This window comes from Mytilus galloprovincialis, chromosome 12 (assembly GCF_965363235.1).
Source record: "Mytilus galloprovincialis chromosome 12, xbMytGall1.hap1.1, whole genome shotgun sequence".
NCBI lineage: Eukaryota > Metazoa > Mollusca > Bivalvia > Mytilida > Mytilidae > Mytilus > Mytilus galloprovincialis.
This window is the reverse complement of record NC_134849.1, coordinates 16044547-16060292: the sequence shown is the minus strand read 5'-3', so window position 1 is coordinate 16060292 and position 15746 is coordinate 16044547. Positions and strand designations below refer to the sequence as shown.

General features: G+C 31.2%; 1 long non-coding RNA gene across 1 annotated transcript; it reads left to right on the top strand.

The window, feature by feature from the left end:
* The first annotated feature begins 10072 nt into the window (after nucleotides 1–10072).
* LOC143054628 (uncharacterized) lies at nucleotides 10073–15066 on the top strand. Its single transcript, XR_012971756.1, has 3 exons — nucleotides 10073–10138; nucleotides 13015–13112; nucleotides 14846–15066. It is a non-coding gene; the product is annotated as an uncharacterized LOC143054628 (long non-coding RNA).
* Nucleotides 15067–15746: the final 680 nt, after the last annotated feature.

The window sequence follows — 15746 nt, the reverse complement described above, 5'->3', positions numbered from 1 at the left end:
CACAAAATAGCAAATAGATAAAGCAAATTAGCAAAAATTGAAGACAAGAATACACAAATTTACCACAGTACAATACAGCAGTGTCTGGAGATACAAGTACTGAGCCATGTCATATATATATATATATCAAAGAAACATAAAACGGCACATAGACAATTGCAAAGCACATTCCAAAAATGAAAGACAAGCATACAAACATTATTACAATAGCACAATGACGCGGGATGTATTATCACAGAGCCATGATATATGTATCGAAGTAACACAAAAAAGGCATATAGACAAATAAAATAAGCAAAAATGAATGACAAGAATACGATCATATCATAAACAAAAAACATCAAGACATAATGACAGGATGTACACGTCGTCTAGTTCCTGTTTACATTTCAGTAGGAAATATTTTCTTATCTAATGGCATAGTGTCTATTATCAAGTATTAGTTTTACGACAACAAATAACACAGCTTATTATTCATGGGGTTATAACCTGGATAAATGTCATCAGTAAAGTTTAAATATAAGTAATGTCACCATATATTTTACCTTTAACATCTAAAAGGTAAAAAAACTTTGAAATGTCACCGTTCCACTTTTAATAGATTTTGACAAAGTTGCAAAATACTGCAACTAACAATTTGAAAGAAAAAGCTTGGACATATTTTACTAAATATGTTTGATTAGAGGCGATAGCAAGCACATGCGAGACTCAGAACATAACCTTGATCTTAGTTTACTGCATCGCGTCAATTGCCAATTCATGAGATATAATTCGTGTCAATCTATATAAACTTGTATATATGTTTTAACAACCGATATTTAAATCAGTAGAACCACCTACATTTAGACATGAAGTTGAATTATAAAAAAAAATAAAGTTAACTTTAACAATATTTATATGTGTACTTTTAATTTGCTGATTAATACGGAATGAACCATACAACATCAGCAGAGAGTCGGATTGATGACTGATACCAATATTAATACATTTACGAATTAGCAGGCAACACTCAGATATTAAAATTGAAAGAGAACAAAAATTGTCATCACCCTTTACTTTTTTGTTCCCTTTTTTTCTCCTGTTCTCGCAATTTATATTACAGTTTTTGACTCAATCATTGATATTTTCAGCGTTTTTTTCAATTTTGAAAAAAGTGATGTTTAAAGGTTTAAATATCGAGTGTTTAGTAGTTATAAACGAGTAAACATAAATTAATTGAAAACGATCGTGTAATAAAAAGAGTGTGCTAATGAGCGAAAGTTCTCTAACATAACAAAAAAAAAACCAACATAAACATGTACTATCTAAACGCATAAATAATACATTTTAAGCAATAACCCATTGATACGTTCATATACGTCAACGTATCAGATACGGGTACGATAAGTCTTTAAATGTCCAACTCCTTATTGAAATTTTTGAGCTTAACACAATAACCTAATTTTATAGACTGACTTTATGGTAACTTATTCTGTTAACAGGAAAGCACTTACACTTATTGACGTTGTAGCTTACATTTGGTAAACATCAGTCAGAGTTTAAAAGTATTCGATTAACTTATAATGTAGATCAACGTTGATAATATACAGATGTTATTTCAGTTCTTTAATCATCGCATTTGTTTTCTATTTAATGATTTCACATTAATCTTATCAAATAAAATTATATATGCTTTACTTTAATAGTACCTTCAGGGGAAAATGACGACTTAAAAACATCCACCCAATATACAGTAATCAAAACATATACCAAGTTATCTTTATTTTTCAATTTGCACAATAATAGTTAAATTCGAACATGTTTGACCGTGAGCAAGAAATGTCATCTCGAAAATAAAAATTTAACTTACTGCATACCATGTCCATAAGGAAAATGTATAACGTGATGCTATTATAAGTTTGGGAATATTGATGTCCTGAACTAGTGAGTATTATGAACATTGTATGGGTCCATTTAATAAAGATATGTTCTAGAAAGAAATATAGTCCAATGTTCACTTTAAGCATTTTATTTTAAATCGATCGAATTTGAAATCGGTCTCAATAAAACCTGTAACGTTCACTCTACAAATAAAAACGCAATTATCTGACCTTTGTATCCTTAAAACTGTATATACTGCGTAAAAATAGAACTTATTAATCAAATACATGTGTTCATAAACTGATTTACAAACAATTGGATGAAGTTATTGTTTCTCTTGATCACAAGTTAAAATTTTGATTCAGGTGTTTTTGTAGTTTTCTTTAATTTTGAAAAAAGTAACTATAGCAACGAAGTTACAACATGACAATATTTTGCGGTTCCTCAGTGAAAAGAAGAAAGATTTTGAAAAAGTATGCTACGTCGAAGACAACATGTTTTTAGTTTTTTTTTATAACACGTGCATATACACAAATATATGTTAATAGAGAAACATGGGTTAAACAACGATTCAAGGATATTGTTTTGCCGCTATACATGGGCATACATGATTTTCGATTCAATAATACTAGTTAAAACGATTTTTAATTTAGTTGATAAATTCGGATGGATGCATCCAGTGAGTACGACGAACCTATTGAAATAATGAGGTGTCGTCTGCATATTGAAACACGACCACATATTTGTATAACGTTTTGCTCATTTTAACTGTACTTACTTTCATCATTTTCCCAATGGCAAGCATAAGACACATTCTTACTGTATCACTTTCAGCATCTTTTCGATTTATATACTTTTTTTGATAACATATATTTCATGTGTCAATTGCACAATTAGCATGTTAAGGGATTAATACGTTTGTTGCAAAACACATGTTTGTCTTTTTACTTATCTGAAAATGTTAATTCTGTATCATTGCAATCTCCGTGTTAGTCACATCCGTGCTAGGTGTAGTTGGCAAGACTTGTATAACATTGGTAACATGTTTTGCTTGACCTACAGTCTCCTTTATTTTCAAAGCTGGTTTAAATTCTCATTAATTAGTCCTTGTTTATTGGGTTGTTTTCTTATAAACGTATATGAGTCATCAAGAGTCAATCGTCAGTACTATACTCTTACATTTTTAATTTGATTTGGAACCTTTGGGAAACAAATATTAAAAATAAAAGCTTGAGGAAAACAATCTAAATATATATATTAGTTGTCATAACTATATATTTATAGTATTACCCGCTTGTAACATGTACTCCATCATTTGCACATTTGTGAAGGCTTATTTGCAACAAAAATATAACTATGATATGTTGTAAGTGATTTAAACATGTTTTAACTTGATTTTTATCATTCATTCTGAAGATGTATGTCATGAACTTGAGGTACAGAGATATGCAGATGGAGAAACAGCGAGAGATGCAATAGATAAATGCAGCGCATCTGGTCTAGAAAATGATCCTTTAGTATTGAAGAAAATTACAGAATTGTATGGCCATGAATTTTAGACAGGGCTTGGTAAATTTCCACAGTTAACTCCGTGAATGAAAATATTGGGTAAGTTTTTATAAACTGTTTCTTATCACACATTCATTGAATAAGTCTATTCAAACTTGATTTATTTGCTAAATGGAATGCTTTATATTTATCTGTGTATATGATGATACTTCTTGGTAAGAACATACCGACATTATTTTGATGCAACATAATGTAAAAACGTTTTATCATCTTGCGGTATCTGACATAATTATTCATGATATTGTTGACATTTTTTGTAAGGTTATCAATTTATTAATGGATAGAAAATTAATTTTCATTTTTTCTTTTCTTTGTCCTTTTTTAAACAAATATTTTTTTTTTTTGGTATACCAGAGCATAATTTCAAACTTACTGCACAGAAATCGTACTTGATTGCATCTATGTAGCTTTGCACAAGGGTATGCATTTCTTGGTTAAGACGTTTTAAATGAAGTACGTTGAATGTATAATGATTGGTACTTTCGTGTTGGGTTTATCAACATGATGTATCAATAATGATAGGAGTTAGCGGTCTATCTAGCTATATAACATTTTGAAATCCACAGTTTTTCACATACTCTGCAGCAGAATGTATGTCATGATTTTTAGACTAAAATTTAAAAGGGCTACGAAAACAAATAAAATGTTTTCAAAATAACAAAAGGAACTTTGATCATTAATATTTCAGGTTGTGTTCCGCCAAGCAAGGAACCAAGTACTAAAAAAATCGTGAAATCAGTCGGATATTGTGAACAAGAATGTTCAACGACGGGATATTTCACTTATAATGTAAATACTATAAATCAATATATTTGTATAATTTCGTAAATTACAAATTTTGTGTTCACCATTTACCATGACTCAGTAAATTGTGTTCTGAAAATATTTATAAGACGAATATATGAGCAAAATCAGAAAAAGCAATTCTTACGATATGTTAGAAACAGTAACAACAACCAATCGTTCTTTCATATGGTATGTCGAAAACTTGAAATCGCAAATCAGATAAAAAGAAAACATACAATTATTTTGTTTGGTCTGATTTCCCTTTATTGATTTTAATTTTGATATTTGATGGACAGTATCTTCACAGAAATTGGTGATATGTGTGTTAGGAAAGACTATTTTGACTGTGGTTATATAAGTTTTCTATTTAAAATGATCTGGATGTTATCAGACGGGACCTAGGGAAAAACAGACTGTCTTTATCTGATTGTTTGCTTGCGGCTTCTAGATACAAGATTAAAAAAGAGGGACGAAAGATAACAGAGGGACAGTCAAACTCATAAATCGAAAATAAACTATCAACGCCAAGGCTAAAGATGAAAAATACATACAGACAAAAACAAGTACATATGAAACAACATGTATAACTAAAGAATAAGCAACACGAACCCCACCAAATACTATGGGTGATCTCAGGTGTTCCGGAACAGAAAGTAGATCCTGCTCCACATGTGGCACCCATCGTGTTGGTCATGTAGATTTAAAAAGATATAAATTATTCTGCGTCTTTATATTTATATCCGCAATGTTATGTTATGAAAGAAGACAGTGTGTGTTTCTGCTTATACAAAAACGAAAACCAGTTCACCCAAGCATCATGCCTACTAAAACCTACTAAAACCTACTAAAAGCTGAAGGACGCCTCCGGGTGAGGGAATTTCTCGCTACATTGAAGACCTGTTGGTGACCCTCTGCTGTTGTTTTTTTATTTGGTCGGGTTGTTGTCTCTTTGACACATTCCCCATTTCCATTCTCAATTTTATTTGTATATAAAAGTAAGTAGGCTTTACTAGAAACTTTATTTACTACTAAAAATCAAAATATACAAAATCAATATTTACATCATTCAACAATCATAGAAATCCTTCTATTTTAATGTGATAAGTATTCTTCAAAATGTTATCTTACTGAGTTGGTATTTTCACTTCTGTTATATTGAGTAGCATATGTCTTATATTAAGTTTAAACACAATGTCCGTTAAGATATTCAATTATCTCAATCATATCACAATTTGGTTACTGTTTTTTATGGTAAAATCAAAAGCAAATAGTAAACGTCATTTCTTATTGGAAAACAGTAGAAATAAATATATCCTTTTGTATTGATGAGATAGTATTTCTCGTATCATCCTTAATATTTCGAAATGGTTCATCGGTAACGACAAAGAGTTTATTCAACATGTAGTACTATATTCGTATATTTAGTTTATAATGGTACAACAATAACATCTAGTGCAAACCATAGACTTTGTACGACACTGGCATGCGTTCCTGCCGTAAATGTGAGAGCATCTCTGTGTGAAGGCAAGTACAAAATAAGCGGCTTATGTGGTATGTATTACGTTAATGTATCTTATACCTGGCCTTTAAGACATGTACACAAGTATGATAATATATATTTTTAACCATTACTAGATAATTATTATTGCCTTTTTTTAATATTTTTGCGGTTTTCAAGGGGAATACTTGTACATAGTGTAGAAACTCCCGAAAAGTATTTCAATACAAATATATGTGTTACACAAATTTTCAATTCAACACTTCAATAGTTTATTATTTGTTCTGACATTGTTTGCTTACATAGTTGAAGTTTAAAGAATGTAATCAATTTTTCAAAGTTTGTTTTAAATTGTTTCAAAGATTTTATTTGGTAATTTATTTCGTGTTATTTGTTTTTTAAAAGTACTTTCCACTAAATTCAGTTCAGTTGGTTTTAAAGCGTTTCTTTTATGTTGTAATTTTGCACTACTGTTTCAGGTTACGGTGAGGGAAAGCGCCTGTTACAACGTTTAAACTCGCTGACAAGAATGAGTAGTGCAAATGAAAAAGAAAATCTATCAACAAATAAGTCTCTAGAGCAAATTATATATTCATGAAAGAGCAGGGGTATATACAAAGTATTTAACCCCACATTGAATCTCAATTTAATAATCATAACGCCTGTCACTATGCAGTCCAAAGGTATACAGAAGTCTCAGGAATGTCAGAGGCTCACAGAACAAAATTGAGAATGGAAATGGGGAATGTGTCAAAGAGACAACAATCCGACCATTGAAAAAAAAACAACAGAAGGTCACCAACAGGTCTTCAATGTAGCGACAAATTCCCTCACCCGGAGGCGTCCTTCAGCTGGCCCCATAACAAGTATATACTAGTTCTGTGATAATGAACGCCATACTAATTTCCAAATTGTACACAAGAAACTAAAATTAAAATAACACACGACTAACAAAGGCCAGATGCTCCTGACTTGGGACAGGCGCAAAAATGCGGCGGGGTTAAACATGTTTATGAGATTGTTTATGAGATCTCAACCCTCCCCTATACCTCTAGCCAATGTGGAAAAGTAAACGCATAACAATACGCACATTTAAAATTCAGTTCAAGAGGAGTCCGAGTCTGATGTCAGAAGATGTAACCAAAGAAAATAAGATTATGATTTAATCATAGGAATATCAGGCACCATCCTTCCCGTTAGTGGTTTAGTATCATACCATCATAACATATATGAGAAGAACATACCACGTGTCATGCCAACAACTGGTTTTTGAATAAATGTGTTTAGTTCCGATGCAAAGACCCTATAAGTGAATCAATATTAACGCCAAAATATGCAATCTTTAATGACCTGACAACAGTATCATAACTATATCCCTTCTTAATAAGTCTATTTAAAGGTTTTGTTATTTTATGAGGTGAATACCGATATGTTTGAGCTTTCTAAAGAATATTCCATAAAACATTGGATGTGAAATACCTGAACGTATAAAAAGTCTGCATGTTGAGCTATATTTACGAAGACATTTCATTAGTAAATGTTTTGACTAGTTTGTAATGTCGAAAACCCTGGTATATTAATTTTTCAGTAATACCTAAATTTCTCTCGTTAAAATCTAAAACATTGTTACATACACGAGAGAATCGTACACGTTGAGATATATAAACACCGTAAGATGGTGACAAGGGAACGTCACCCTCTAAAAATGGATAATTTACGATAGGAAATGAAAAATCATCTCTTTGATCATAAATTTTAGTATTAAGCTTTCTGTTAGTGATATAGATATCAAGATCGAGGAAAGGGCAGTGGTATACATACTGAAGTCGTCATTATTGAGAGCCAAAATATCATCCAAATATCTAAAAGTATTATTAAATTTGTTTATCAGATGTTTCGATGGGTCTTTGCTGATTTTTGTCATAAATTGTAACTCATAGCAATACAAAAACAGGTCCGCAATAAGTGGTGCACAGTTAGTCCCATTTGGAATTCCGATAACCTGACGATATACGGAATCTCCAAAGCGAACAAAAATGTTATCTAGTAAAAATTCAAGTGCATATATAGTATCAAAGCATGTCCAATTGACATGGTTTTTTTGTTTATTGCTACTAAAAAATGACCTAAAAGAGTTTGAATATATATATTCACATTCTGACTTTTTAGATGCTTATTTAATTAGGTGTGTGAATTTTTCTTAATGAGAATGTGAGGCAATGTGGTATACAGGGTAAACAAATCTAAACTTTGAACAGATTGAAAATCACCAATTAATACAAGCATGCAATTTATCAGGTACTTCCAACGATTTCTGGACACTCCAAAAGTAATTAATACCACTATTTTCGAAGGCCTTATTTGAACAATTTATTATCAGGTTTTTGATTGTACCAAATGTACTGGTAAGAAGAATGGACAATTTAGTAGTGGAACAATGGCTTGAAGACGAAATAAATCTATATTTGTAAGGTGTTTTGTGTAGCTGCGGAAGCCAATACATAGTTGGGACTTTCATTGTATTTGGTTCTGATTGTAAAGCGGAAGCTAAAAGTTTGTTTGTTACAGATGTCGTTTTCTGAAAATGGAGTCAGTTGGAATGTTGGTATATTGGTAATTTCTTTTTTAAGAACCTCAATGTAAAATTTACTTCAAACAATATTAATATTATTCGCAGCTTTATCGGCCGGGACGAAAACAAAATTCCTTGGCTAGTTCTGTTAGCGTATGTTTGATACGAGAAATAGGTTTATTGTGGTTATTGTTAATAGTAAAATGCTCTTTAAAATGTTGAATACGTATCAACTATGTTCATTACTGAATAAAAAAAAAGATTCCAAAGATTTTTTGTCAGGTTTTTCCCGTTTTATCCATTTCAAACAGTAAGTAGGGAGTGAGTTGTGGATGATATTACGACACTCATTCCAATTTATAATTGACGGGGGACGATATTTAGAAGAAAACTATTGATTTCTATCCGTCAATAATAAATTTGGTAATACAAAATGTTCACTTAAATTACAAAAATGCAATGTGTTAAAGTGTTATCAAAAGTTATTACATTCACGATAAAGTTGTTTTCACAGAATATAACAAAATCCTTCAAGTATGAAAACATATATTTTTTAATAGAAAAAGAAACGAAGCCACACGCACATACGAACATTAAATATGAAATATAAAATCTTTATTGAAAGCATTTTCTAAACGGAAAAAATAAATGTCAAGATTAAAAAAAAGCATTTGAATGGGTTACTTAAAGTATTAAATTATATAGACAGTATATACTGAACTTTCGATTGGAGAGTCTGGATTTCCAGTCGTGTCAATTGAACAGATATAATTATTTCAGTAATTAACAAACATTACAAACTGCACAGAGTCTGAATTGACCAGTTTTTGTGCTCGACCAGTAAAATCGAGCACACACTTTACTCGACCAGTCTCGACATTGTCTCGACTGTACTTAACTGTACTTAAGTGTACTCGACTAGGTCTCGACTTTACTTCATTTGTCTGATTCAGTACTTGACCAAGACTTGACCAGTTTCGACCAGTCTCGACCAGTCCCGACCTGGCTCGACTAGTTTCTACTCAGTCTCAACCTGTCTCCACATGTCTCGACTAGTCTTGACCTTCAAATTTAGTTTTGGCTGGTGTAAATCAGCCCATCTAACTAAATTAAATATTGAAATTTTTAACTTTTTCAAATCAGCTTGGATTTTCATCAAACTATGCAGCTATCTTGGATATACATTAAGCTTACTGAATCCCAGGTAATTTTGTTTTTTGTTGTGTTGCTGTAAAATTTAAGAATTAAATTAATCTTCGTAAAAAAAGCAAGGATTTGCACTTCGGACAAAATAGAGATAGTACACTTTAATTATTTTAACAACTTTTTCAAATCAACTTGGATTCTAATCAAAATATGCAGCTATCTTAGGTATATATTAAGCTTACTGAATCCCAGGTCATTTTGTTTTTTGTTGTAATGCTGTAAAATGTAAGAATTAAAGTAATCTAGGTAAAAAAAAGCTAGGATTTGCAATTCGGACAAAATAGAGATAGTACACTTTAATTGTTTTTTATAACTTTTTCAAATCAATTTGGATTTTCATCAAACTATGCAGCTATCTTAGATATATGTTAAGCTTAGTGAAACCCAGGTCATTTTGTTTTTTGTTCTATTGCTGTAAAATTTAAGAATTAAATTATTTCTGGTAAAAAAAAGCTAGGATTTGCAATTTATACAAAATAGAGATAGTACATTTTAATTTTTTTTATAACTTCGCAGCGACATTAAGGTGATTTTCCCGCAAAACCGAATAAAAAAATAGTGCAGGAGTTATTTCCCCTATCAGGATCAACATGTTTAATGGCGGGCGACTTTTGACGTTGCAGACACAGTTATAAATGTAGCAATAGGTAAGTTTCGAGTATCGCATAAATGATGAAATATATCACATATGGTGTCTTTTTTCATATTATAATGTATTTTCACATCAAATAATAGAAATAATTTGAATGAAAGCTGTATTTATCAAAAGAAAGATCGCAAGCGGAGTTTAAGCTCCGCCCACTGTTTACCTTATTTGGAAAATCTATGTAGCCGTGAAGCTTGCAGTTTGCAAGTCTGTTAATTGAAGATAATTGAAGCAGCCTGGCACTTGTCAGTTGATATTTAAACGACCTGGTTGAAGAAACTAATGAGAAAAAATGGAAAATTTATTCAATTTGATCCAATGTCTGGGCAAAACATGATTTAGCAGGATAATTATGGTGTAATGTATCGCTTTCAGGTATATAATCTCGAGATATACTAAAATTATGCAGACATTGTGCATCATGTGCATAGGACAGAAATATAAACCACGTGTTGCAATATTTAATTTCAACCATGGCCAGTATCCATCCTTTTTATACGAAATACACAGAAACACAGGGGTCCTACTTCATAGGGGTCCACACAAATTATGAAGTTTTTTACCCCACTCTTTTGGGTTTTCGACCCCAGAAAAACGTGTTTATCCCACAAACCTGGGACCACCCCATGTTTCATGACTTGAGCCCAACCTGTTCATCTTGTGTCAGATAATTTAGGAAAATGACAAATAGCAGAAAAAAACAACATGTGCCTGTGCCTCTTATCACCTTTTTAACTGTTTTTAAAATGATAATATGCATAAACTGTATTATAAAGGGCAAATACATGTATAATTTTCAATTGTTAATAGCTGATAAAAGCTTCCAATTCATAATTATTAGGACTAATCTTGCCATTGATTCGGTAATTATATAATTTGCCGGGGCTTATTATTCCTCATCAAAACTACTCCAAATAATTATGACGTGTTGAAAAGCTGTAATATTTTTTTTCTCTTTCAAAAAAAACTTAGCTAAAAAAAGTAAGGCGTCGAGGATAAAAAAAAAAAGCTTTTCAAGATTAAAGTAAGGCGCGTCAAAGTAAAGAAAAATAAAATAGCTTTTCAAGACGTCATTATTATTTGGACAACATCGAAACCACCTTTAAATTTCAATTCATCATCCCTAACAAACATTTTTTTTTTGGTCGTCTGTTATTGGTAATATTCCAAATAATTAAGACGTCTGGCAAGACTATTTTTATTTTTATCTGAGACACCAGTAGGAAGGCGTCCAAGAAAAACATTTAAATAGCCTTGCCAGACGTCATAATTATTTGGACTATGTCTATTATTAAGCAGTTCATGTACATATATAATTGTAACCTCCAAAAGTTCCAAAGTTAGCTTTATCATTTTTTGTAGCAAAGCTCAAAGCTAAAATGAAATAGTATTTTTATTTTATTTTTTGGCATGATTTAGAGTCAGGGGTTTTATCTTGTCATGGGCCGAGTTTACCTGTATTTTTAAAGATTGTATTATTTCCCTTTGTTATTGGTTGGAAAAAATGGTGGCAAAGTATTTATTTCATCACACGAGATGTGAAATTTTCTTAAAAGAGCTGCCATATTAACGATTGTGAACAGGAGGATGTATCATGCAATTGACTTATATTATTGGCAACACTACAAAAATGTAAATCTTTGTTTAGGGGCCAGCTGAAGGACGCCTCCGGGTGCGGGAATTTCTCGCTACATTGAAGACCTGTTGGTGACCCTTTGCTGTTGTTTTTTATTTGGTTGGGTTGTTGTCTCTTTGACACATTCCCCATTTCCATTTTCAATTTTAAATGTACTTTTGACTCGAGTTCAGTTTACTTTTCACTTTACAACGGAAATAAAATGACTATTTAAAGGGTCAGTGCTCAAAAAAAGGGTAGGTCAGGTAACCGTAAACAGACTTATATACACGATATATATTGGCCTAAGAAAAGACTAAAAGAAGCAATGATCTGAGGCTAATTAATATATAGTTTGCTCATCATGACTGCCTACTTTGACATATTATTTTTATATATATATGTCTTTTGGAAAATGTTGTTTGTGCTGTTTTTAGACCCTTCTACAAAAAAAATTTGTTTTACATGCACACGTATAAAAATTGCGGTTTTTATCCAACGCAATCATAGGTTTAAACGTAGACTCGTGTATATATATATTTATAGATAATAATTATTATCAGTTATAAACTGAATAGTCACTGCATGCACTTTCCCTCTAAAACACATGTTTGACATCAAATATCTAAACTCTGTCCCTGTTCAGTGTTGGTTGGAATTAAATCCATCACTCAAAGCTATATATCCCCAGTAAACAGAATCGAACTATAATCTATATCTAGTCTCTAGTCAGACTGACTATATATTAAAGTTCTGTCTGTCTGTTCCATGAATTGTTTTCTTTGCACCTTTCTCAGGAAAATTACAAGGATTTCTGAAATTTGCTTTCAGGGTTTATATATGAGTTAGCAATACCATGTGATGCTTTTTCATCTTCATCACTCAACAACTTCCTGTGTACCTTAAAATTGTTAAAGTTTATGGGGGGTATCATAAGTTATCAGTAGCTCACAGATTCACTTGTTTGTTTCTGATTATTTTTTTTTATTTTTTGTTTGGGGAGGGAGCTGCCAGGCTATTTTGAGTAGTGCTCTCAGCACTTCTAGTTAATCATAAATTAGCAACATCCGTATCATGACATTAGTTCATTTAATTTGCATTATAAACAAACTTGTGTGGTAAAAGTAATTTCTTTATATTAAAAAAAATTATGATTCATTATCATGATCATACATGTTACATTTGCTATGGACGCATGAAATTATTAAACGTGTTGTTATCAATTTTTCAAAAGTATATTATATTACAATTTTTTTTTTTAGCTTGCCAGAGAATTACAGGACTGAAGTAACAGTATGGCATTCAAGCTTTGATGAAATATAAAGTAATGGTTTGAATTTAGGATCTTTATTATAGACAGGTAAATTGTTTATCCTGCAATTATCTAACTGTTGTACAATGAGACAACTCTCCTCAAGAGTCTTAAGTGAAACATAAATTAAAAACTATAGGTCACCATTTAGGCATAATGGCCTTCAACAATGAGAAAACACAGAAAAAGCCTCAAATCATAAATGCTTATAAACAAGGAGAAAACTAATGGCCTAATTTATGTGGGGAAAATGAATGAACAAACAAACAACAAATGTTTAATTACAGACACAGTCATACATATATGTACAGGATGTGTGTGTGTGGGGGGGGGGGGGGGGGGGGGTTAAGTTAGTTGATTACATGTATGTTAGCAAGTCAGGCTTTTCTTCCAGATTTTATGATACATGTACATGTATGTGCAAATAAATTTCTGTTTTCTTACATCGTGAGAAGATTGTATGATGTAAATTTAGAACTTTATACATGTTATATGGCAATGTTTTAATTAAAAGGCAACTTTGAATACAAAATGTATCTCATTTTTATAAGAACTGACATTCTGAAATCTATACATGTATCACACATAAGTAACTGTACAAGTATGTAAATATTTTCTGAAATAGCAATTATTGATATCACAATTTTCCATTCTTCATGAATTGCAATACAATAGTTTATGTACCCAATATAAATGATCATGATAATTGCTTAATTAAAAATGAAGCTTCTGTACCAGCAATAGTATTTATTTACACTGACATGCCAGATACACCTAGGCCTATAATAATATACTGAACTTGCTAGCTCAAATTTCTTGTGATCATGTTGATATTGAAGTATTCCTGTCATTGTTCACATTTGGAAAAGGAGATATAAAATAATGAAGTTAAACATTATACATAAATTTAAATATTTATAACATAGTGCACCTTTTTAAAATGCATGTGGAAAATTTATATTTTGTTCAAATATTGAATGAAGACATTAATACTACAGGTAAAAAAGGATGGAAATTATTTCGTTAGAATTTTAATCGTACCTTTTTGAAGAAGTATGTTTTCACTAACTTTGAATTTCTTTTTCATTTTGAAAATTTCAGTTGATAAACATGTTTATCATATACTTAGACTAAATAACATATGAATTTTACCGTATGATAATAGCATAATTTTTAAATTAACGTATATTTCATATTTTTTCCAATTAGTGCTTAGCGGGCTGATATGAAAAGTTTATCACATGCTTCGATTGTTATCACATGCCTTTCCGTAACGTTATCACATGGCATTCCGGTGATACTCGGCAAATTCCGGAAAATACACCTCAATACTACGTTTTCAGTGAAAAACATTACCAAGTAGTGTACAAAACAATTATTTGGATACTGGAAAATATATTGTGTAAAAAAATATAAAAAAAAAAATTATTTATTTTTAAATGTTAAAATGGTTTTTTTTCTCTGTTGAGGCATATGTTAGAAAGACTCGTATCGAATGTACCAAAATTTGGGTCCGACGTCCCTGAACTTTTCACTCTTTGAACTTCTTTTCTAAAAGGATCATTATATGAATCTGTTATTTTTCTTTACTGTTGAAGCATATGATAAAAAGAACATAACATGTCATTTTTCATATCGTATGTATTATCAGCCCTCGAGCCTTGCGGCTCTTGGGCTGATATTGAACCTAGGGCTGATAATACATGCGATATGAAAAATGCCATGTAATAATCTGATAATACATTGTACATGTATTATATTTGGATTTTTTTTTATTTCAGGGATGAAGACCTTAATAGATCTGCAGTCAGACACCAGTTAAAAGTTGCTTATAACTCATCATGGCCATTACCATGATTATGGAAGATGTGATAAAAATTTGTTTAGAAAGCTACCAAATATCATGAATATGTTTGTGAAAAAAAGACAGCTATTCTACATAATGTACCGTTCTAAGCAGAAGCATTGACAGTTTCAAGACCAAATGAATTGGAATTTAGTGTTTTGATGCTGAAAAACCGAGGAATATTAATTGGACAATTTAACATCTATTTCAGTCAGAGCTCAGACATAAACAAGTCTATTTCTGTTTTTGACTTAAAGAAGTCAAAACATGTATTCTTTATAAAAATGTGTTTTCAATTTTAGACTTATCTAAGTCACAAAATGACAGACTTGTTTAGGTCTATTTATGTTGATGAAAAAACTTAACTTGACTTGGTGGCCAAACTACACCACCTTTGACAGTAAAAACCTGTCTGAGAGTTCACAAGGACTTGATCTATCTATATTTAATTATCTAATTGAACATCCTTACTAAACACAGATGTTTTACCTCATTAAGTGTGGATCCAGGTGGTTGCATTGTAAGGTTAATTAACATGATCCCCGATTTTTCAGACTCTCATTCATATTTTTCTTTAGAAGACAAGGCATTAGCTTTCAATGTTGTCAATATTTGATTTAGATGCATGACCTTTTTATAAGTATGCGTGGGTCTTGAAGTTGACCAATTTTGGTAACTTATCGACTTGTAGGAGTTGATATTTGCAACTTTTTGATTCTGGTCAATCATTTCTTGCTTAACAATATTTGACTTATTTAAGTCGTATTTTGTCTTGCATTAAAAGGAGACAAATCCTAAAACTTACAAATTTAGACATCTATAAGTCAAAAGCAGAT